Here is a 23,497-nt window from a genome sequence, read left to right as displayed (position 1 = left end):
ACACACCTTTATTTAATAACCACACCTCCTAAAACTATACAAGAGTATTTCAAAGCTTGGCCTTGCCCCTCATGGGATGGATTTGGGCTCTTTGGGCTTTGGCCTTCTTGGGCTTGGGCTTGGGCTTTGGGCTTGGGCCTCATCTTTATTTTATGTCTTCTTTTAATTTTGAGAAGACTAGAAGGAAGAACTTCAAATGTGAGGGTGGATGTCCTCTTCCTCCATTAATAAAAGCCTCCTTTATTTGATTCTCATCATACAGGAATTTGGCTTTCGGAGTTTCGAATTCTGGAAGATTTTTCCCCTTTTTTTAAGTATAGGGGGAGGAAAATTGAAAAAAAAAACAAGAGAAATGAAAATAAATTTGATATTAGTCAAAGAGTTTATTGAAATAATTAATAAAAATTGGGAAGAATAATTTTGAATTGGTTTGAAACAGGGAGGAAAATAAAAAATATTATGTAAGGGGGAATATAATTTGGTTTTGTAGAAAATTTAGAAATTTAAAAAATGAAGAAAATTTAAAAAATTTGTGAATTTTTATTATTATTGGTGGAATAAAATTTTGGAAGGATTTTAAAAAATGGAATAGGAAGTACAAAATGAATAAAAATATAAAGGGTATTTTTTATATTTTTATTAAAGAAAGAAATTATTATGTACAAAATAAATTTAAAACAATTAGTTAAAAATGTTTAGATTAAACTGTAATTGGTTTGTGAGAAGGAATAAAATAAAAAATAATTTAAGGGTGAAAAAATGTTGGTACTGATATTAATTTTGTAAAATAATATGGAAATAAATTTGTTGTTATTACAATCGTTAGTATAAGAATTGAGTGAGAGATAGAAGAAAAAAATTGTGGACGTTTATTATTATTGTTAAAATTATTGGTAAAATTATATTTTAAAATGATTTCAAAAAGTATAATAAGTAATATAAAATGAGTTAAAGTATAAAGTGCAATTTTTATATGCATATTAAAGATAATTTTTTTTTTTGTATAGAAATCAAATTTAAAATAAATAATTGAAATTGTTAAGATTAAATTTTTAATTGGTTTGAGAGAAGAAACAAAAGTAAAAAATAATTTAAGGGAGAATTTTTTATTTTTATAATATAATTAAGAATTAAATGTGTTATTATTATACTAGTTTTTACATAAACTGAATGAAATGTAGAAGAAAATTTTCAAATTTTAGAATAGTATATTCTTATTATTATTGATAATATTATTATGTTAATTTTTTTTTTTAAAAATCCCGTGGGAAATTTAAACTAAATTAACATGTAAAGTTCAACTATTAAATTATATTAAAGAAAAAAATTTAAATTTTATAAATAATGTTAATGTAATTTGGTGTGACTAAAAGCATGCCATTTCTTTAAATTTGATATTCAATTTGGAAGGAATTTTGGAGAATTAAAATATTGGAATGAAAAGTTGAACTTCATTACTAATGTGAAATTTTTGTACACAATAATTTAGTGGTATGAGAGGATCTTAGTCTCTGTAAAAGGGACTAGTTCCACATAGATGACGATGTCTGATATATGGTAGGTTGATTCAGGTGAGTGTTGTTGTTGCATTTGTGGTTGGTCACTGGATTCAAATTTATAGGGTTGTGTAGTCATTAAAAAAAGAAACAAAAGAGCTTCATTTTCGAAGTGTGTTCGATGCATAGATTGCATATAAGCGTTGACAGAAGATGGTGTGCTAAGATTTGCTGCAAATAAGTTAGAGAATAAATCAGTTGAGTTGGACACAAATGAATGTTTTTTGTCGTTCATAGTAAGTTGTGGTGTAGGTGTCCTGAATTGTTCACCTGTAAATGAATGTTGGTAAAGTTCCTTCTATGGCTGATAATAATTAGTAGTAGTTGTAAATGTGGGTTTGAGTGATGAATTTTGTTGTGGTTGTGGATCTTGCATTAGTTGCGACATTGACAAGAAATATATAAAATTAGCCATGTACCATTTCCTATAGGCTTCTATTGGGCTGGATGCCTCAAAGTCTCTGTATGGATTCCATATAAACTGCAGTATATCATTGTTAGTCGGATATTGATGTTAAAGTTAAAGATATTGAATGAAATTAAAGTGAATGTTTTTTTCTTCCATTACCTGATCACATTGTATGTGGTCAATCATAGACTTGTACCCTACAAGGTCATTGTGAGGGAAAATTTTGAAATTTAGAACTCCACCCCCACTCCATTTACAAATTAGGAGGTACAAATGTTGTTGGGTGGAAAGAGGCGTGATGTATGATATGTGATATTGATGGTGCCTTCATTTCGAATTGTTTTTCTTCTTGAATTTTGGATGAGACTTGGCAGAAGCTTGGTGTAGGAAATGGAACAAGGTCACTCCAATGGAGCTATGGATTCCTTGAAGGTGCATAAAGAGTAGGGAGACTGATTGGTTGGACCATGTCACTTGAAGAAATGAATAAGAAGACCAAAGGTGTGTATCCTAGAGAGGTTTAAACAAGGGAGTGAATAAGCTAGCAACTTTGCAACATAACACTCAAAATTGATGTGACCTAAGCACCTCCTTATATAGGTTTGAGGTCCGGTTCCAAGAAAGAGTGGGAAAATTCAAATGCAATGAGTTTGAAAATGGCACCTAAATGAAGTCACATTGCAAGCATGACCTATGTGTGCTTCATGTGACTAATTTAGGTCTAAATGACCGACCTATGTTAATTAGGAGTCTTAATGAAACCCTAATTTAACATAGGTTGGTTTTAGATGCCTAATTTCAACCTTAATTCAAATAAGAAAAACTACAACTAAATTTCCTACTCTACTTTTAACAAGAAAATAAATTCTACTCTAGAGAAAATTACACTAGGTTATGACATTTTTGAACCTATATAGAAGGGTGTCTCTGGCATCAGTACCAGAGTCCCAATATTTTGGAATCTTTCTTGCCATTGACCTAGTGGTTGGTCCTGAGTTGGGCCTTCTACCATCAGATACCATACCCACTATTTCTAAAGCAATGCACACCCATTCATTGTTTTTGATTTGAAATTTTTTGCCTTGCACAATTCCCTGTACAACACATCTAAACAATCAGAACCCCAACTGTATCGCCTTGTTCTACGTAGATTATTAAAACATGTTAAGTACATAAGATGAACTTTGTTATCGGTTTTATCATGCATCGAAAACTTCTCAAATCAAATTTATCCTATAATGGGTTTGTAGTCGCTTTTTTGTGGGTTCATCGGCTAATCAGAGTATATTTTCTCTTAGACATTTAGTTTCACTTACCGATGAGTGATTGAGCTTTGACTAGCGTCACACCTAGATAAGTGTCGCACTTCCTCCCACTTAAACATTGTGGGGCTAACCGATGGTCCATCTACTCTGAGACCTATTTGAAGTGAATTGCATTGTAATTTGATGGTACACTCGTTAGTCAAAAGGTGGAATATGTGAGTTTCAGGTCTCCATCTTTCAACCAATGTGGTTACTAAGGCGTGATCCACTTTTGAATGCCTTAGTTTTGTAATTTGAGAAAATCATGCTTGCCACAAAGTAGACAATATTAAAGGATGTGACTCTGCCATTGAATGACAATAAGACTCCACAATATCATGTTTGGGCTCCTGCAACATTTAAGAAATTAATATACCGTGAAAAGGTTACCACAAAAAATGTTTTTAAAAAGAAATAATGTCATAAACTTACCCATGTGGACTTGTGTTGTTGATTCCTCAACAACATATTTTTGGACTAAAAGTAACTTTGTAAAGGAGAAAAGCTTAACAAAGTAGTGGATATAAGTGTCTTTTAGAATAATGTCATTGGAAAAATTTAATGAGGCGATATTTATACATGGTTTTGGTTAAATTGGGAACGTTGATGGGGAATATTCAATCTAGGTTGTCGCACGTGGGTTGACACATTGGTCAAGAGATTGAGCCCATGTTCAGGTAATAATGTGGATGAATAATGTCTCACAGAGTGTGTTGGTTAAATCTCAAGCGTTATAGGGGGCATATTCAATTTGGTTCGTTGCATGTTGGTTGACACTCTGCTTAAGAATATGGACCCATGTTCAACAATAATGTGGGTGAACAATGTGTCGCGCTTTGTGTTGTAGATGTGATGACTATTTTACGACAAGTGTATCGTGTTAGAAGTAATAATTTTTCCATAAGGACGGATATCAAACCCACCAGGAATTGAATTATCAAGCATAAGATTCACTAAATAGAAAACAATAAGTAAAAGTTTGTAACATGTTTGTTGTGTATGATTGCAAGAATGTAAATAAAACAAAGTAAAAAGTTATTGATTAGTTGGGAAAATTGGGATTGAGGTCCATCCATCTTACTCTTTTGTATTTTAAAAAGCATAATAAGATTCTATTCTTTAATTGACATTGATGCCCATATAAAATTCATTTATATAAATTTCTCGCATATAAAATTCTTAAGAGAGTATCCTAAATATCGATTCCTCGCATATTTATAAAAATTCTTTATCCTTACGATTAGATGTTGTGATGTGAGTTGATTTTATGATTGCACATTTTAGAGATTACTCTTTTGTTTATGATTTTTTGAGATTAACAATTATGGTAAGAACCCAAAAAAGATCCCCACTGGACACGAACTTAACCAAGTGGTTAAGTAAGTGAGAATGTTCACTTCTAGAGGGCAAATAGAAAAGCACAAATATATGGTGTGGATGATGCAATGGTGCGAAAATAAAGAAAAAATGAAGTAAGGAATGAATGAAGATGACCAAATGGTAAAGACATAAACAAGAACATAAAGATAGAAGGAAAAGCGCAAGGAATGAAGCAAAAGGAATGGAAGGAAAAGATGAAGAGATTAAAGAAAGCTTATGGAATGGAGGGGATGATTCACGCTACTTGGACGGTGGGAGGCTCCAAGATGAGTGGTGAAGGATCCGCCACTTGAAGTGCACTGCACTCAAGATAAGACTCAGATAAAAGGAGTACTTAGACTCACAAAACACTCACGCATAGTTTCTTTACTATATTTAAATTCAATGTCCCAATACATGAGGCAAGACGCCCTATTTATAGGGAAGGGTGACTTGGAGAGCAAGATGAGGGAAAGGTAGAAAAGGAAGGTAGAGAGGGGCGGCCTAGGGTGTTGACCATGGTCAAAACCTCCCCTTAGGAACAACTTCTAGGATGTAGGTTAACCTTCCTAAACCTAGGTGTCTTGTCTTGAAAAAGTGGGCTTGGCACAATCCCATTTTGCTAAGTAGACTCCCACTTATACTATGTGAACCTAGTCTAGCTTATTCTTCTATTTGGACCCCCAAAGTGAGTCTGATTTATTTACAAACAATTTTTTTCTTATAATAAGACCAAAAGGAATAACATCTGATGCTCCGGTCTATGCCCAATTCTTCTTTTGCTGAGGTCCTTCCGATATTTGGTGGGGCCTTGTTTGGAATGTTGAGATAACTGATCAAACTGTGAATTGTTTCTTATGTCCTTGGTCATATGCTTGGCTAATTGTATTGTATCATGGCCCCTAAGTTGGAAAGAATTCATCATCGAATTTAGAACTCCTGCAAATGACATAGTTAGTTTGTTCAAAGATAAGATAATATGATATATGGGTTGTGAAGTAAACTTATGTTCATGAAGCTTTTGGAGTTCATATGGTTTAATTCTAGATACAGGCCATGTTTGTAGAGAATGTGTAGGGAAGAAGTGATTTGTTTGCGAAAATCCTCTTAGAAGGTGGGAACTTTTAGAAGGTTTTTGAAGATCATCCCTAAACTTCTTTATCAAAGATGTCAAGTATTTATAATGTTTTGGTAATGAAGTATACCTAGGAGGCGCAATTAGTTTTGTATGGGTCAACATTATTGTTTTGATTGCGTGAGATGAGATAACGAGACCCGTTTATTTTGCTCTCCTTTTTTTGTTTTGTCTTTTGGTTTTCATTTTTATGTTGTCCTCATGAACTTCTTTGGGATTGAGGGGTTTTAAGATAACCTTATGCCCTTGGAAGTTGAAAGACATTTTATTGGTATGACCATCATGTAAAACTTGTTTATCATATTGCCAAGGTCTTCCTAATAGAATATGTGTTGCTTCCATTGGCACAACATCACATAAAACCTCATATTTCTACTTTCCTATAGCAAAAGTTATGAGGACTTGTTTATTGACCATGATTTCACCCTCTTCACTAAGCCATTATTGTACTTTATAGGGCTTTGTATGAGAGATAATGGGTAATCCAAGCTTCTCCACTACTATTGTACTTACCAAATTAGCACAACTACCCCATCTATTGTCATGGAACATAGCTTGTTGTTGATAAGGCAGCGGGTGTGAAAAATATTTTGTCTTTGGGTTTCATCCAAAGGTTTTGGAATTGTTCCCAGCATAAGCTTTACCACCAGTAAGTCCCCTTAACAAGGTATCTCACCTTCACTTTCACTAGGGGTTTGTGAAGGGGAAGTTAGACCTAGAAAATTGATCACTATTGTCACTTACTTCTATTCCCCCTTTTATCACCATGGTTCTTTTGGTTGGACAATTGGCAGCTATGTGCCCAAAACCTAAACATTTAAAACATTTTGTACTTGAGGTTTTGGTTGGCGATTTAGTCCTAGAAAAAGGATTGTCTTTAGAAGTTTGTGGGGTGGATTCTTTAGAGGAGTTGGAAGCATTATCTTGTTTTGAAAATTTATTTTTACCCTTCCAAGATAAGTTATAGAAGCCAACATTATGAGTATGTTTGAAAGATTTTTTCTTTAAAAGTTGTGATTCAATCTTGATGGTTGTATTGGACAGAGTGCTCGGTACATGGGGTTAGTAGGTTAGCTCGGCTATTGGGCCCATGGTACGGGTCATGAGTTTGGCCCAGGTTGTTGGTAAGCCCGTTGGGGGCATAATTAAAGTAATATTTTTATACGACAATATAAGGCAACTTGTAAAGGGTATTTTAGAACCTAGGGGTACGCTTGGTATATGTGGTGCCTAGGTCAAGTAAATGTTTCTCTTAACTTAAATACGTGTGTTATAGGGCACATATTGGTTAAGTTGCATGCATGATAAAAGATAACGTTGCACCATGAGTAGGATGCCCACGTAAGCATAATATCACCCTTATGTTGGCGCATAAGTTGGTGCCCTGATGTTGGCGCATAAGTTGGTGCCCTGTTGGCAGGTGGTTGTTCTGTTATTATTTTATGCTCTTCTTAGAGATAAGATTCTTTTTTTGTTGCAGCACCTTGAATGAAGGCACCTTAAACCCTAAACCCTAAACCCTATTGAGTATGCTATAATATGCTTTCAGTTGAGATTAGATTCTCATGAGAGAAAGTTGTTATAAGAGATAAGCTATAAAAGGCGCTTGAGACCCCATGTAAAGGTATGTTGTTTCTGAGACTAAAACTGAATACTTCTTAATTTCTAGTAAGCCCTTATTGACTTGATCGTCGGAGTGCAATCAACAGGTAAGACCCCCTCTATTTCAGCGGAGCCGGGTTCCAGTGCAACCAGACGTAAAACAAATTCTAGAAGAGGCAGGCCGGGGCTAGAGCTTGTCGCCAAGGTCAACCGACGAGGAAGTGAACCGACAAGAACAATGGCTAAGTGAACAAATTTTTCTAAAAATGTATACTCATAAAGTTCTACAACATTTTGAATATCTCTACTTAATCCACTCACAAATCTAGCAATCTTTGACTCTTCATTTTCATGCATATTTGATACAATCTAAGCAGCCAAGAAGATGACTAAGGACTCAAGAGACAATTCACACTGTGAGCAGTCATCTCAGCAATCAAGTCAAGACCCCACCAAATATTTGACAGACCTCACTAGAAGAAGAACTTGGCATAGACCAAAAAATCAATTGTGTTAGGATGTATGACTTTAAACTAGAGGGGGGGGGGGGTGAATGGTTTAAAGAGGGTTTTCACAAACTTTTAAGTCTAGAATGAAATTACTTTGAGAAAACTTGATTTAGAATTCAGTTTGCCAAAAACACAAAGCAATTTAGCACAGCACCAGAAAAACAATTGGTTGTTTCGTAGAAACAATCGTTTGTTTATACCAGTTCACAAATATAAACTGAAAATAAAGAGTTCAAGGGATAGAGAAATTGCACACATAGGTTTATACTGGTTCACTCTTAAACCAAGAGCTACATCCAGTCTTCCCAGAAACCACTAGGGAATCCACTAAGCAATCAACCCTAGATTTCTTACAACACCACCAAAGAAGTGACCTTGATCCCCTCAAGACACACACTTCCTTTGGCTTAGCACAAACACCACCAAGAATGCTGATCTTGACAACCTCAAGGACACACAACACTTCTCAGCTTCACACTTGGTACAGAAAGATCTGAAATCAATACAAGATGAAAATCCTATTCCACACTCTCTTGATCAAAGCAATCTCAAAGCAATATTTAACTCTTCAAAAGCAAAATCAGTGAAAAACTCAAATCTGTTTTTCTTTCATTAAATCTCAGTTCTTGTTTGTTACATAATCTGAACAAACTATTTATTGCTTTCAAAGACTGGTCAAAGCATTTAAAACTGAAGCGTATTCAGTTATAAAATCATTTAAAGCTCAGTCAAAGCACAAAACAGTTTTCTGTTATGGTCCCAAAATAAACAATCGGTTGAATGCTCGAATCAATTGGTTGTTTTGGTTTGACAGCAAGTCAACCATCAAAAACAGTTTTCAACCTTTCTAAAAACACCTAAGTATAAAACAATCAGTTGTTTCGACAAAACAACAGGTTGTTTTTCACTTAGTTTGAAAAAACACTTTCAATTAAAAATGTTTGAGAATGCTTATGCTTTGGATTCAATCAAGAGTGGATTAACACAAATAATCTACCCCAAATCCTATTCTAGAACACCTCAGCAACAACAAGCACATCCAGCCTTCCGTCAAACTTCAAAGGATTTGGATTCTTCAAAGCTTTGAACACACTTGATTCAACAATCTCCTCCTATTTGATGAAGACAAATCCCTGGTTGCTTGTGTTGGATTTGATTGAATCTGAAGCAGTTCCTGCAAGACAAAGTTTAAGCAAAGCACAATATCTCTGATAGAGGGTTAGAGCAAAAACAGAAACAGTATATCAACAACATTAAAACCAACAGAAATAAGGCTTACTTAAACACTCATACACAACATAGAGTTTTGCAGAAATAATAAAAGATAATGAAAGACAACACAACATAAAATCTCCCCCTATTTGTCTTCACAAATAGACAAAAAGAAGAGATAAAAAGATAATTGTTCCAGATTATGCAGAAATTTAAAACAGAAGCTCTTAAACTGATACAAGACCAAAAACAATTGGTTGTTTTGTGAATTCAACCGGTTGTTTTTCCTTTAATCATCCTTGCCATACTGGAGTTCAAAAATCTGATTCTGAACAACTTCTATCTGTTCATCCAAGGTCATGAATCGTGTATCCATGTTGTTGAATCTGTTGAATCTGTTGTCTATAGTATGAAGATTTCTTTGATTCTCGGCAAAGCCATCAAGCCTATTCACCATGTATCTTTCAAAAGAAGACATGGATGGAATTTCATCTCCTTGATTTCCTGCACTGGTTCCAACACCTAGATTGGTTTCAAGCTGTTCTTCATGGTGAAAATCCATGTCAGCAGCTTGATCTTCTTCATCAAAATCAGCAGCTGCAGCACTTGATGAAGCACCATGATCACCTTCTTTGCTCACCCATTTCCCATTTATTTTGGTGAATCCCATATTGCTAAGAGAGCCATTGTTCATCTCTTGTGTTGAATTAACCAACTCATATGTCTCATATTCAAGATTCACTTCAAAATAAAGCAAGAATTTAGAGATTAAAAAAACATAGGGATAGTGATAATCACTTAACCTCATGGCTTTTTGCATGTGTTCTTTAATGATGTGGATTCAATTGATTTTGATCTTCTTCATGATGCAGTAGATGTATACAAGGTCTTCTTCTGTTAGGACAGAATGGTTGCTCCCCCTTGGAGTAAGAATCCAAGTTACAATAAGAGCAAACACCCTTTCATCTAGCTTTAAGCCTCCAACCGAACAAGTTATCACTTGTGCATTTTGATTCTTCAAGCAACTCTTGTAGTATTGGACTTTTTTAAAATCCTCCACTACTCCAAGATTTCCCTTGTTGATTCTTAGACCAACATATTTCAGACCAGCAGCAACAGTCCACACATCATAAGTGATCTCCATGTCAACTCCCTTTACATGAGAAATAAGATTGTTTCCCTCAAACTTGAGATTGGTGTAGAACACCCAAATCAAATCAGGGTATATGTTCCCCTTCATCTCCAAGAACCTTCTTAGTGATTGGTCCTTGAGCAGCTTCCTCACATTGTCTAGCTTTTGGCTTTTCAGCCAATCAAAGGAAACAACTTTGGGGTTGTTGATCACCTTTGTGCTAGTTTCAAAGCGATATCTTTCAATGAGCTCATTGTCTCCAGAAAACCAGCCCTCTAATCTCCCTCCAGACCTCATAGCTCTGGTTTTGATCCTCTTTGAAGTGGGAGGAGTTGATTCCATGACAACAGAAAAAGAGGCAAAGAAGACTCACACAAGGAGAGCAAGAGATGTTGCAAGAGATGGCTCAATTGATTCTTCTTGTGAGAGTGAACAGCTGCAACAAAATTTAAAGAAACACAAAACCAAACTGCATTCAATGATGTGAGTGGGTTTCAGTCTTCAGAGAGAAAAGACTTGACCAAGACCTGCACAGAAAACGTCAGAAAAAGCAGAAAATCACATGGTCATTACATGTGATTTTTGACTAGTCATAAAAGCTCTTAAATTTTCAAGATTTTGGAATATATTCCTTTATGACATGTTGTAACTTCCTCTAGAACATAAACAGGCTTTCAACACAACTTTATTGACCCAGATCCTTTCGTAATTGATATCTGCAACAAACAGAAATTAAAAAGAAATTAAATCCATTATTTCACAGTGCTGTCAGATACGAAACAATCAGTTGTTTTTCTGCAGCAGTAAAACAAATTTTGAATTTTTAATTATGAGCAGAAAGAATTCAAAACAGATGTAATTGAACATTTTAAAAGGAGATATTTAAGCATGAATATGAATTTAAAAAGGAATTAAAGATAGAGATAAGGAAGGTCTTATCCTTTATGATGTTTTTTCAATGAGTCATATGCCTTTTGATCAAGAAGTTTCTTTTGACTATTGAGAACCTTGGACTGATACATAACATTGATTCAACTTCAATATTGATCTTTTCCTTCCAAGAACCTTATCAGATGACTCAGTGCGTCATGTTTCTCTAGATTCCCTACATGAACATGAATTCAAGCAACAAGGTTTGGTCCCCTTACAAATGTGGGTCCATTTGGTTTACTTTTATCATTTGAAACCTCACAACCTTTGGGAATCCATTTCATAAAGCCTCTGGGAACAAAAAATTTCCTTATTTTGCAGAACCTAACAAAATGACCTTTCTTCATGCAATAAAAGCATGTAACAACCGGTTGTTTTGACTTAACAATCGGTTGTTTTACTAGCTTTTTTGAAAAACTCTTTGAAAACTTATCTTGCTTGTTTTGTGGATTAAAACCTAATCCAGTTCTTCCAAAAACACAGTTTTGAGATGCCATGGCCAGTCTAGAAAGCTCATAGAGGGGGTGAGCATGCAAACTAGCCACACCCCTCCCATGTGCTTCTTTGGGCGCCATTTTTTAGGAGGGAATTCATTTGAATCTCCCTCCACTTTTATTTGAATTTTCAGCCCTCTAAACACTATAAATAAGAGGGCTTGGCTCATGTAATTGCAAGATTAATCTAATAGTGAATTGCTGCCAATTTTGTGCCAATCTCACTACTTGTCTTCTCCTACCTCTCTAGGTTAGACAATCGATCTTCAAACTTTCATTATACCAAAGTAAGATGGTCTCACCACTCACATTCCATACCTAACCTGCACCTCCAAGGCATCCATCATCTCCTAGGAGAGTCTTGACCGTGAGCATCCATTAAGCTTCCGCAAACTCCACCAACAATTCTCCAAAGGATTAAGACACTCTTCCATCAGTGCATAACTTTGAAGTAAGGCGCCATCAACACCCACCACCAAAGCCTTCTTTTCTTTTTGTAAAGTTACCTAGTTTTAGTGAGGATAGTGACCCAAATGTATATTTAGGATGGGAAGCTAAAGTAGAACAAATATTTAATGTGTGTGAGTTCGAAAAGGACCAAAAATTTAAGTTAGCTTCCCTAGAATTCGTAAATTATGCCATGCAGTGGTGACATCAAGTTGTAATGGACATTGGTTTGAACAAGAGGCCAGTCGTGGTCTCTTGGTATGATATAAAGAAATGCATATGTGCGCAGTTTGTTCCTCCTCACTATAGGAAAGAACTCTTGTTGAAGCTCCAACAACTTCAACAAGGACTTAAAAGTGTAGATGAATACTTCAAAGATTTAGAAGTAACTTTGACCAAGATTAATATGCATGAAACTGAAGAGTCAAAGATTGCTAGATTTGTTAGTGGATTAAGAAGAGAAATTCAAATTGTTGTAGAACTTTATGAGTATACATCTTTGGAAAAATTGGTTAACCTAGCCATCAAGGTTGAATCACAACTTTTTAAGAAAACATCTTTCAAACATACTCATAATGATGGCTTCTATGACTCATCTTGGAAGGGTAAAAATAAATTTTAACAAGATAATCCTTTCAAAGAATCCACCCCACAAACTTCTAAAAATCCTTCTCCTTCTTGGACTAAATTGCCAACCAAAACCTCAAGTACAAAATGTTTTAAATGTTTAGGTTTGTGGCACATAGCTTCCAATTGCCCAAACAAAAGAACCATGATGGTTAAGGGGGGGTGGGGGCAAGTAGTAAGTGACCATAGTGGTCAATCTTTTAGGTCTAACTCCTCTTCCCCGTCAAAAACCCCTAGTGAATGTGAATGTGAGATACCATGTAAAGGTGACTTATTGGTGATAAGGCGAATGTTGGGGACAATTCCAAAACCTTTGGATGATGTAGGCCTCCTATTTATAGGTGAAGGAGCCTTAGAGAACAAGCATGAAGGGTAGAATGGGAAACACTAAAAAAGGGGCACCCTTAGGGTTTGACTAAGTCAAACTCGCATCCTAGGCTTGTCCTTCTAGAAACTAGGTAAAAATCCCTAGGAATAAGCTAAAATGCTAACTATACCCCCTATTATGCTAAAGGCACCCTAAAGAGAGCCCAAATTATTTACAACATATTTGTATCTTATAAAAAGACCAAAAGGAAGAATAGTTGGTATGCTGGTTTATGCTCAGCTCCTTTGGTGAGGTCCATGTGATCCTTGGTAGGGTTATGAATTGTTCGCTGAGATGACGGTTCATCATGTGCTTTGTCTTTTTCTTCCTTGGCCATCTTCATACCTTCTTGGGTTGTATCACTAAAGTTATCTTAAAACCCCTCTCTCCCAAATAAGTTCATGAGGGCCAAATAAAAATGAAAAACAAAAAAGAAAATGAAAAAGATAAAGAAAGAAAAGATAACCCGAGTCATAATATCTCACCTTACACTGCAAAAACAATCACGTTGACCCATGTCGAAATGCAAATTGCACCTCTAAGGTGTTCCTTTTCCTTGTCTTTTTCATTACCTAATAAATTAAATACTTGACATCTTAGACAAAGAAGTTTTGGAAAATAATTCAAACACCTCCTAAATGTTCTCACCTTCTAAAAGGATTATTTTCAAAAAGTCATTTCTATTGAAGATGGATGAAGCTCATCTCTACCTAGTCTTAGTGTGTTTGATGTAGATGTTAGCTAGGTTGCTTTGTAGGTTGCTATATGTCCTAGATGATCTCATTCTTTAGGGTTGTGTGTATTCAAGGTTGCCTTTTGCTGCATGACCCATCCTAGATGCCAAATCAAGGTATTAAGATCAAGCTCATGATATTGTTAAACAGTTTTGGAAAAGCTTTTTAAAGTTTTCTTAAATGGTTTGATTCAGTACAAAAATAAATCTGTTTTATTGAGAAGCAATCAGTTTATTTCTTCTCTGTTAAAGGCTTTTCGAAATTCTGTTAGGGCACCAAAGGTACAGCTCAGTCTGTTATTTCAGTTAAGCTGAGCTGGCAACTTTATCATCTTTTAACCTGTTGTTTTTCAGAATCAATATGTTGTTTTGCTAACTGCTCTGTAACTGTTTTTTAAAAGTGATTAGAAACTATTCTCTATAAAATAAAATGCCTTTCTCACGTAAAGGGATGCTGAACAATCACAGTTTTAACAGAGATACAACATTCTGTGTGTGAGAAAGTGAATTGAAAAGGTTTTGCAAAGGTTTTTCAAAAGTGAAATACATGTGAGCTTGCCTTGAAGAACCTTGTGCTGGATGAAGGTGCTGGTACTGTCTTGGAGCAAATAGAACAACTGGTTTATGTTCTTGCAACATTGTTTCAGGTGTAATCTTTTCCTTATTCATTCTTGTATTGGTTTTGAGCGTTAGTCACTCTAGATAGGGTTTCTTGGAGTGCAAGGTATGCTGGAGTAGTGTTTTTCAGCCTTGATAGTTGAGGTTCTTGAAGGGTTCAAGAACTGCTGTGTGTTTGTAATTGATTGTATCAGTTTTTAGTGGATTACACCTTGGAGTGAGGTGAACTGGACGTAGCTCTTGATGAGTGAACCAGTATAAAAATTCTTGTGTGGTTCTTCTCTCATCCCTGCACTTAATTCTGTAATTTCACATAATCTGTCAAGAAAGGATCTGTTATATTGAAACTAAATCTGTTAATTCTGGACCTGGTTAGATCTGCTGTTCTAACTTGTTAATCAACCCTTCAATCATAAATCAAGCTGCTGTGTGGATCTGTAATAAGATAAGAAGGGTAAACTGGTTCCTTTAACTAAACTGTGACATTTGGTTCATTACTCTAGATGGCTTATGTTAAGTAAAAATTGATTAATTCTGTACCTTAAACTGCAACTTTATAAACAATGAAGGTTAATCAATCTGGTTCTGGTATTGCTGCTGGTTGATCTAAACTGTGCTGATCTTGTTTTAATTGTGCCAGATTCATCTGTAAAAACAATTTGTTCCTTTCAATATCAATCTGTTCTTTTCACCTTTGTTACATAGTAAATTAGATTGTTTGCGAAAATTTGATAAACTCAATTCACCCCTCCCCTCTTGATCTTAGACACTGCTTAGGAAAGACCTCATGTTGAGACTCCAACGGTTTCAACAAGGCACGCTAAATGTGGATGAATATTATAAGGAGCTTGAGACGCTTGTGCTTAAAATTGAATTAGAAGAAAGTGAGGAAGCTATGATTGCTAGGTTTGTGAGTGGTCTTAGGAAGGATATTCAAGACATTGTTGAGTTACAAGAGTATTCATCATTGGGCTCTTTAGTTCATCTTGCAATGAAGGTGGAAGCCCAACTTGCTAAGAAAAACTCTTTCAAAAATGCTTCCAATGATGGATACTACTCCAAGTCTTGGAGAAACAAAAATTCTTTTTCTAGACATCCTTCCAAAGATTCTTCTTTCAAACCCAAGAAAACTAAGCCATCTACTTCTAGGCCTAAATCTCCCTCTAGAACGTCTAATACTAAATGCTTTAAATGTATGGGTTATGGTCATATAGCTGCAAATTGTCCTTCAAAATGAAGTATGTACATGCATGAGGGCATTGTAGTTAGTGAGCATGATTCGGATTCTCCTAAGCATTCATTGCGTTCTCATGCATCTAGTGAGGAAGAGAGTGAATGTCCACTTGAAGGGGACTTGTTAGTTGTGAGAAGACTTCTTGGACAAGTTTCACAACCTTTTGATGAAAGTCAAAGGGAAAATATTTTCCATACAAGATGTCTTATTCAAAACAACATTTGCTCTTTAATAGTGGATGGGGGTAGTTATGCAAATGTGGCTAGTACAAGAGTAGTAGATAAGCTTGGATTGCCTACTATCTCTCATACAAAGCCCTACAAATTACAATGGCTTAGTGAGGTAGGAGAAATAATTGTCAACAAACAAGTCCTCATCCATTTCTCCATTGGAAAATACAAAGATGAGGTATTATGTGATGTTGTGCCCATGGAAGCCACTCATGTTCTTTTGGGAAGGCCTTGGCAATTTGATAGAAAAGTTTTACATGATGGCTTTACCAACAAACTATCTTTTGAATTCCATGGTCACAAGGTTACTTTAAAATCTCTCTCTCCAAGAGAAGTCCATGAGGACCAAGTTATCATGAAGAAAAAGAGGGAGAGTGAAAAAGATAAAAAAGATAAAAAAGATAAGAGTTCTAAGCCTACACTCCTTGTGTCTAGGCGTGAAATTGAAAGGGAAATAGTGGCTCATCATCCTCTTTTCTTAGCCATCCCTAGAACTGTTAGAGTAGAATCACTTGTTGATAATCCTCATTGCTTGGAAAATTTGGTAGAAGAGTTCCAAGATGTGTTTCAAGATCCTCCAAATGGACTTCCACCTTTGAGAGGGATTGAACACCAAATTGATTTGATACCGGGCTCTTCTTTACCAAACCGTCCAGCATATAGGACCAATCCAAGTGAAACCAAGGAAATTCGCCAACAAGTTGAGGCTTTGATTGAGAAAGGGTGGGTGCAAGATAGCATGAGTCCTTGTGCTATGCCTATCATCTTAGTGCCAAAAAAGGATGGCACATGGCGAATGTGCTCGGATTGTAGGGCCATCAATAACATAACAATTAAGTATAGGCATCCCATACCTAGACTAGATGATTTGTTGGATGAATTACATGGTTCAAAAATCTTTTCAAAGATTGATCTTAAAAGCGGCTACAATCAAATCCGTATCAAACCGGGTGATGAATGGAAGACGACTTTTAAGACCAACTTTGGTTTATATGAGTGGTTAGTTATGCCTTTTGGTCTAACTAATGCACCAAGTACCTTCATGCGCCTCATGCATCATGTTCTTAGACCATTCATTGGTAATTTTGTTGTTTTTTACTTTGATGACATTCTCATTTATAGCTTATCTTTGAATGACCATAGGTTGCATGTTAGGCAAGTTTTAGAAACCCTTAGGAAGGAACATTTGTATGCTAATCTTGCTAAATGTATGTTTGCTCTTGATCATATAGAATTCCTAGGGTTTGTTGTGAGTTGCAAAGGGGTCCATGTGGACAAAACAAAGGTGATGGCCATTCAAAATTGGCCTACACCGAAATCTTTGAATGAGGTCCGAAGTTTTCATGGACTTGCTCCTTTCTATAGAAGATTTGTCCCAAACTTTGGTACCATTGCCGCACCACTCAATGACATAGTGAAAAAGGATGTGGTCTTTCAATGGGGAGAAGCACAACAAAATGCTTTTGACACTTTGAAAGAAAAATTGACTAATGCTCCCATCTTGGCCCTTCCTAATTTCACTAAGACATTTGAGATTGAGTGTGATGCTTCAAGCATAGGTATTGGGGCTGTTCTCCTTCAAGAGGGCCACCCCATAGCCTATTTTAGTGAGAAATTGAAGGGAAGTCATCTCAGTTATTCCACCTATGATAAGGAATTATATGCACTTGTTAGGGCTTTGTTTACTTGGCAACACTATCTTTTTCCCAAAGAGTTTGTGATACATAGTGATCATGAATCTCTTAAATATTTGAAAAGCCAAAACAAACTTAACAAGAGGCATGCTAAGTGGGTGGAATTCATTGAGCAATTTCCTTATGTGATCAAACACAAGCAAGGCAAAGTAAATATTGTGGCGGATGCTCTTTCTAGAAGATACACTTTGCTAAATCTTTTAAGCTCTCAATATCTTGGTTTTGATCACATTAAGGAACTTTATCATGATGACCTTGATTTTTCCCTCATCTATCAAGAGTGTCTTAAGGGAGGACACAAAGACTTTTTTTTATATAAGATGGCTTTCTTTTTAAAGGAAAACGTCTTTGTGTTCCTCAATGCTCTATTAGATTATCTCTTGTTAGAGAAGCTCATGAGGGGGGTTTAATGGGACATTTTGGGGTTGCTAAAACTTTGGATGTGTTGCATGAACATTTCTTTTGGCCTCATATGCATAAACATGTACATAGTTTGTGTGATAAATGCATAGCTTGCCGCAAAGCTAAGTCTAAGATGCATCCCCATGGTCTATATACTCCTCTTCCTATCCCTTCAATGCCTTGGGTAGATATATCTATGGATTTCATCTTAGGCTTACCCAAGACATCAAAGGGAAAGGACGCCATTTTTGTGGTAGTGGATCGTTTTTCAAAGATGGCTCACTTTATTCCTTACGACAAAGTGGATGATGCATGCCACATTGCAAACCTCTTCTTCCAAGAAGTGGTTCGCTTGCATGGGATTCCTAGATCTATAGTGTCCGATAGAGATCCCAAATTCTTGAGTCACTTTTGGAAGACCTTGTGGGGCAAGCTTGGGACTAAGCTTTTATTTTCTACCACTTGCCACCCACAAAATGATGGTCAAACCGAGGTGGTGAATAGAACTTTGGGACAACTATTGCGATGTTTTATTTCGGGGAATCCTAGAGTGTGGGAGAATTTACTACCCCATGTTGAGTTTGCATATAATCGTGTAGTAAATTCTACCACCTCACATTCTCCTTTTGAGGTTGTCTGTGGGTTTAACCCCCTAACACCTCTTGATCTTCTTCCTATTCCCCTTCTTGGAGATGTCTTGTGCAAAGATGGGGATGAAAAGGCATCTTTTGTGAAAACTTTGCATAAAAACATCAAGAAGAGAATTGAGAAGAAGGTTGGCAAGTATGCTGAACTTGCCAATAAAAGGAGAAAAGCATTGTTGTTTGATGAGGGCGATTGGGTTTGGCTTCACTTGAGGAAGGATCGCTTTCCTACTCAAAGGAAGTCCAAACTAATGCCTCGAGGGGATGGACCTTTCCAAATCCTCAAGAGGATTAATGACAATGCTTATGAGTTAGATATGCCTATACATTCTTATGTAGTCATACTTTTAATGTCAGCGATCTAACTCCTTTTTCTGTAGGTCTCCAGAATTCGTGGTCAAATTCTCTCCAACTCGGGGAGTATGATGGAGATCAAGCTCAAGTGGACATGGAGGCCAATCAACAAGATCAAGAAGAGGTAGAGGCACAAATGGAGGACGCCCATGGAGGTCAAAGCCCACCTCAAAGGCTTACAAGAAGCATGTTCAAAGCTTTAGGAGCTAGGGGACAATTATTTTCTCTTTTTGTAATATCTTTGGTTGAAGGTGCTTAGAGGGAAACATTAGAAACCTCTTTTGTTATAGCATCTTTTAGGCTTTAGTTAGGAGCTTTAGGAGGGGGGGTGCGTTAGTAGATAGGTGTCGGAGTAGAATAAGAGGTGCCAAAGGAATTTCCTTGAAAACTACCATGGAACATGATACAAGTGAGGAAGAAGATGATCCTGAACATGATGAGACTTTGAGTCTGCTCACCAGAAAATTCAGCAGGTCTCTTAGAAAGAAAAACCGTGACAGAACTCAACAAAGAAAGAGGTACTCTAAACCCAATTATTCGAATTCTTCCAATTACACTTGTTTTGGATGTGGTAAACTAGGTCATTTAAAGGTTGATTGTCCAAATAATCAAAACAAGGAAAAATCAGCAAGCAAGAAGAGTGAAAGAAGCAAAGGCAAAAGAGCATACATCTCATGGGAAGAAAATGATGTATCCTCATCTAGTAATTCCTCAACCGAAAGTGAGGAAGCAAATCTGTGCTTTATGGTGAATGAGGAAGAATATAACTCTGATTCAGTAAGTAACTTTTCTACTGATTCTGAAAACTATGATCAACTGTTAATTGCATTTAAGGAAACACATGATGAAGCAAACAGATTAGCTGTAATTTGTAACAAATTGAATAGAGTAAATAGGGTACTTGAACCTAAGGTCAAAGCTCTTGAAGAAGAGCTGCACAAAGCTAAAACTGAATTGGTCAGCCTTGAATTAACTTGTTTGCATGCATTAATAAAAACCTGTGATAATTGTAAGAAGCTGGAAAAACAGGTTGAATATTTGTTAAAAACACTTTCAAATTTCACCAAAAGAAGAGAAAATCTTGAAACTTTATTAGGTTCACAGAATGCTGTTTTCAATAAAAATGGTTAGGATATAATTCTGAAATGAAAAGCAATGTGAAAAAGCTGTCTAGTTTTTTTGTTCCTTCCAAAACAGGTTTTTCTTCTTTTAGTTGTTCAAAAGCAATGCATACTGCAACATGTTTTTACTGTATGAAGTCTGGTCATATATCTAGAACATGTAAAGCTAGAAGGTACCTTGTTCCTAAAGGATTGGCCAAATGGCTTCCTAAGGAAAGGTATTAATCATGCTGGACCCTAGACTAAAAGGGGTACCATATATGCTAAATCTGTTTTGTTGCAGAAAAACAACAGGAAAAATCAGTGGTACCTGGACAGTGGCTGCTCAAAGCACATGACTGGTGATGTGACTCAGTTCATAAATCTGAAACTCAAAGCTGAAGGGCATGTCACATATGGGGACAACAATAGAGGAAAAATTCTTGGAAGAGGAGATGTGGGTACTAAAGACTCAACCACTATTGAGAATGTACTGTACGTTGAAGGGCTAAAACATAGTCTTCTAAGCATTAGCCAGCTGTGTGACAAGGGATACAAGGTCAATTTCGAAGCCAACACTTGTACAATTTCAAATGAAATTTCTGGTAAGGTGTTGTTCACTGGGAAAAGGGTAAACAACATCTATCTCTTAGATATTATAAAGAGCTGTTTTGAAAATGAGTGTTTGTTATCTAAAAGTGATGAGTCATGGCTGTGGCATAGGAGGCTAGCTCATATTCACACAAATCACTTGAATAAGCTAAAGTCTAAGGAACTAGTTTCTGGTTTACCAAACATAAAATTTCAGAATAATAAATTGTGTGATGCTTGTGTAATGGGAAAACAGATAAGAACTTCATTTAAATCTAAAGATGTGGTTTCTACAAATAAAGCCTTGGATGTTTTACATATGGACTTGTTTGGACCATCTAGAATTGCTAGCTTAGCTGGAAATTACTATGCCTTGGTGATTGTTGATGACTTTTCAAGATATACATGTCTTGCTTCTAAAAATGATGCATATAAAGCCTTTAAGAAACTTGCTAAGGTTCTGCATAATGAAAATGAAAATAGGATAAAACAGATTCGTAGTGATCATGGGGGAGAGTTTTAAAATGCAAAATTTGATAGATATTGTGAAAAACATGGGATCACACATAGTTATTCTGCTCCTAGGACACCCCAACAAAATGGTGTAGTTGAAAGGAAAAATAGGTCACTAGAGGAGTTAGCTAGGACCATGTTAAATGAATCTGATTTACCTAAATATTTTTTGGCAGATGCAGTATACACTGCTTTTTATGTGCTTAACATAACATTGATTAGACCAATTCTTAAGAAAACTCCCTATGAATTGTATAAAGGAAGGAAGCCTAGCATTAGTCATCTTAGGGTCTTTGGATGCAAATGTTTTGTTCTAAATAATGGTAAAGACAATCTGGGGAAATTTGATCCTAAATCAGATGAGGGAATACATATTGGATATGCTATAAATGGTCATGCTTATAGAGTGTATAACAAAAGATTGCTTGCAGTAGAAGAATCTATACATGTTGTATTTGATGAAACAAATTTTTCTGTGCCCAAATCTGTTCTGGATGAACCTGGTATGGATGATTTAAGAACCATTTTGCAAAAGAATCAATCTAGTGAGCTTGATGCAACTAATCAAAATTTTGTCAAAGAATCTACTGTGAATGCAGGATTGCCTAAGGAATGGAAGACACCCAGGGATCTTACACTAGACAATGTAATTGGTAAAATTGAGAAAGGAGTCTCAACAAGGAATTCACTTAATAATTTCTTCAGAACAATGGCCTTTGTTTCACAGATTGAGCCTAAAAACCTGGAAGAAGCACCGCAAGACAACAATTGGATAACAGCAATGCAGGAAGAACTGAACCAGTTTGAATACAATGAAGTGTGGTCTTTGGTTCCAAGAAGGCATGAGATGAATATCATAGGAACCAAGTGGGTGTACAGGAACAAGATGGATGAACATGGGGCTATCACTAGAAATAAAGCAAGGCTGGTTGCTAAAGGTTATAACCAAGAAGAAGGAATTGATTTTGGTGAAACCTATGCACTAGTAACACGTCTTGAAGCTGTCAAGTTACTCCTAGCATTTTCCAGCATACAAGGGTTCAAGCTATTTCAAATGGATGTCAAGAGTGCATTCTTAAATGGTTACATTAATGAAGAGGTGTTTGTATCTCAGCCTCCAGGGTTCGAAGATCATAAAAATCCAGAGCATGTGTACATGCTTAAGAAGGCATTATATGGATTGAAGCAGGCACCTAGACAATGGTATGAGAGGTTAAGTGAATTTCTGCTCTCTCAAGGATATAACATTGGCAATTCTGATAAAACTCTATTCATAAAGAAGAAAAGAGAAGACATTATACTTGTGCAAGTCTATGTGGATGATATTATCTTTGGATCCACAAATGAAGAGATGTGTGAAGACTTTGTGAAAACAATGAAGAGTGAGTTTGAGATGTCAATGTTAGGAGAAATGAATTTCTTCCTTGGACTGCAAGTGAAACAACTCAAGGATGGAATTTTCATAAGCCAAAAAAAATATTGCAAGGAGTTGCTTAAGAGTTTTGATATGGATCAATGCAAAACAATCAAAACCCTATTTCAACAAGCTGCCAGCTGGATCAAGATTCTACAGGAAAATCAGTGGATCAATCTAAGTACAGGGGTTTAATTGGTTCCTTATTATACTTAACTGCTAGCAGGCCTGACATTATGTTTGTTGTGTGCTTATGTGCTAGATATCAATCTGATCCAAAGGAATCACACTACAATGCAGCAAAGAGAATTCTGAAATACTTACAAGGATCTAAGAATGTTGGGTTATGGTATCCTAACAATGTATCTTTAAATTTAACTGGTTTTTCAGACTCTGACTTTGCAGGTTGCAAGGTTGATAGGAAAAGTACAAGTGGGACTTGTCACATGCTTGGATCAAGTCTAATCTCTTGGCATTGCAAGAAACAGGCTTGTGTTGCTCTCTCTACAGCAGAGGCAGAATACATAGCTGCTGGAAGTTGTTGTGCTCAAACCTTATGGCGAAGGCAGCAACTAAGTGATTTTGGAATTTTATTAAACAAGATACCTATAAATTGTGATAATACTAGTGCTATAAATCTGTCTAAGAATCCTGTCATGCACTCAAGGACTAAACATATTGAAATTAGACATCACTTTCTAAGAGAACATATAGCTAATGGAACGTGTGATATAAAATTCATTGGCACGGAATTTCAATTAGCTGATCTATTCACTAAACCTCTTGCTAAAGATAGGTTTTATTTTCTTCTAAATGAATTGGGTATCATTAGCTTAAATTGTCCTCTGCAGTGAAAATTTCAATCTGTTACTTTATACTTTAACATG

The 23,497-nt window shown here is 36.0% G+C and overlaps 1 pseudogene; it reads right to left on the bottom strand.

Moving 5' to 3' along the window:
• Positions 1 to 2,998: 2,998 nt before the first annotated feature.
• Positions 2,999 to 3,580, bottom strand: LOC150027991 (serine/threonine-protein phosphatase 7 long form homolog; annotated as a pseudogene).
• Positions 3,581 to 23,497: the final 19,917 nt, after the last annotated feature.

The sequence above is a fragment of the Phaseolus vulgaris genome, chromosome 4, assembly GCF_051622355.1.
Source record: "Phaseolus vulgaris cultivar YP4 chromosome 4, ASM5162235v1, whole genome shotgun sequence".
NCBI lineage: Eukaryota > Viridiplantae > Streptophyta > Magnoliopsida > Fabales > Fabaceae > Phaseolus > Phaseolus vulgaris.
The sequence above is the reverse complement of the archived record's forward strand: the minus strand, read 5'-3'. Positions and strand labels throughout refer to the sequence as shown.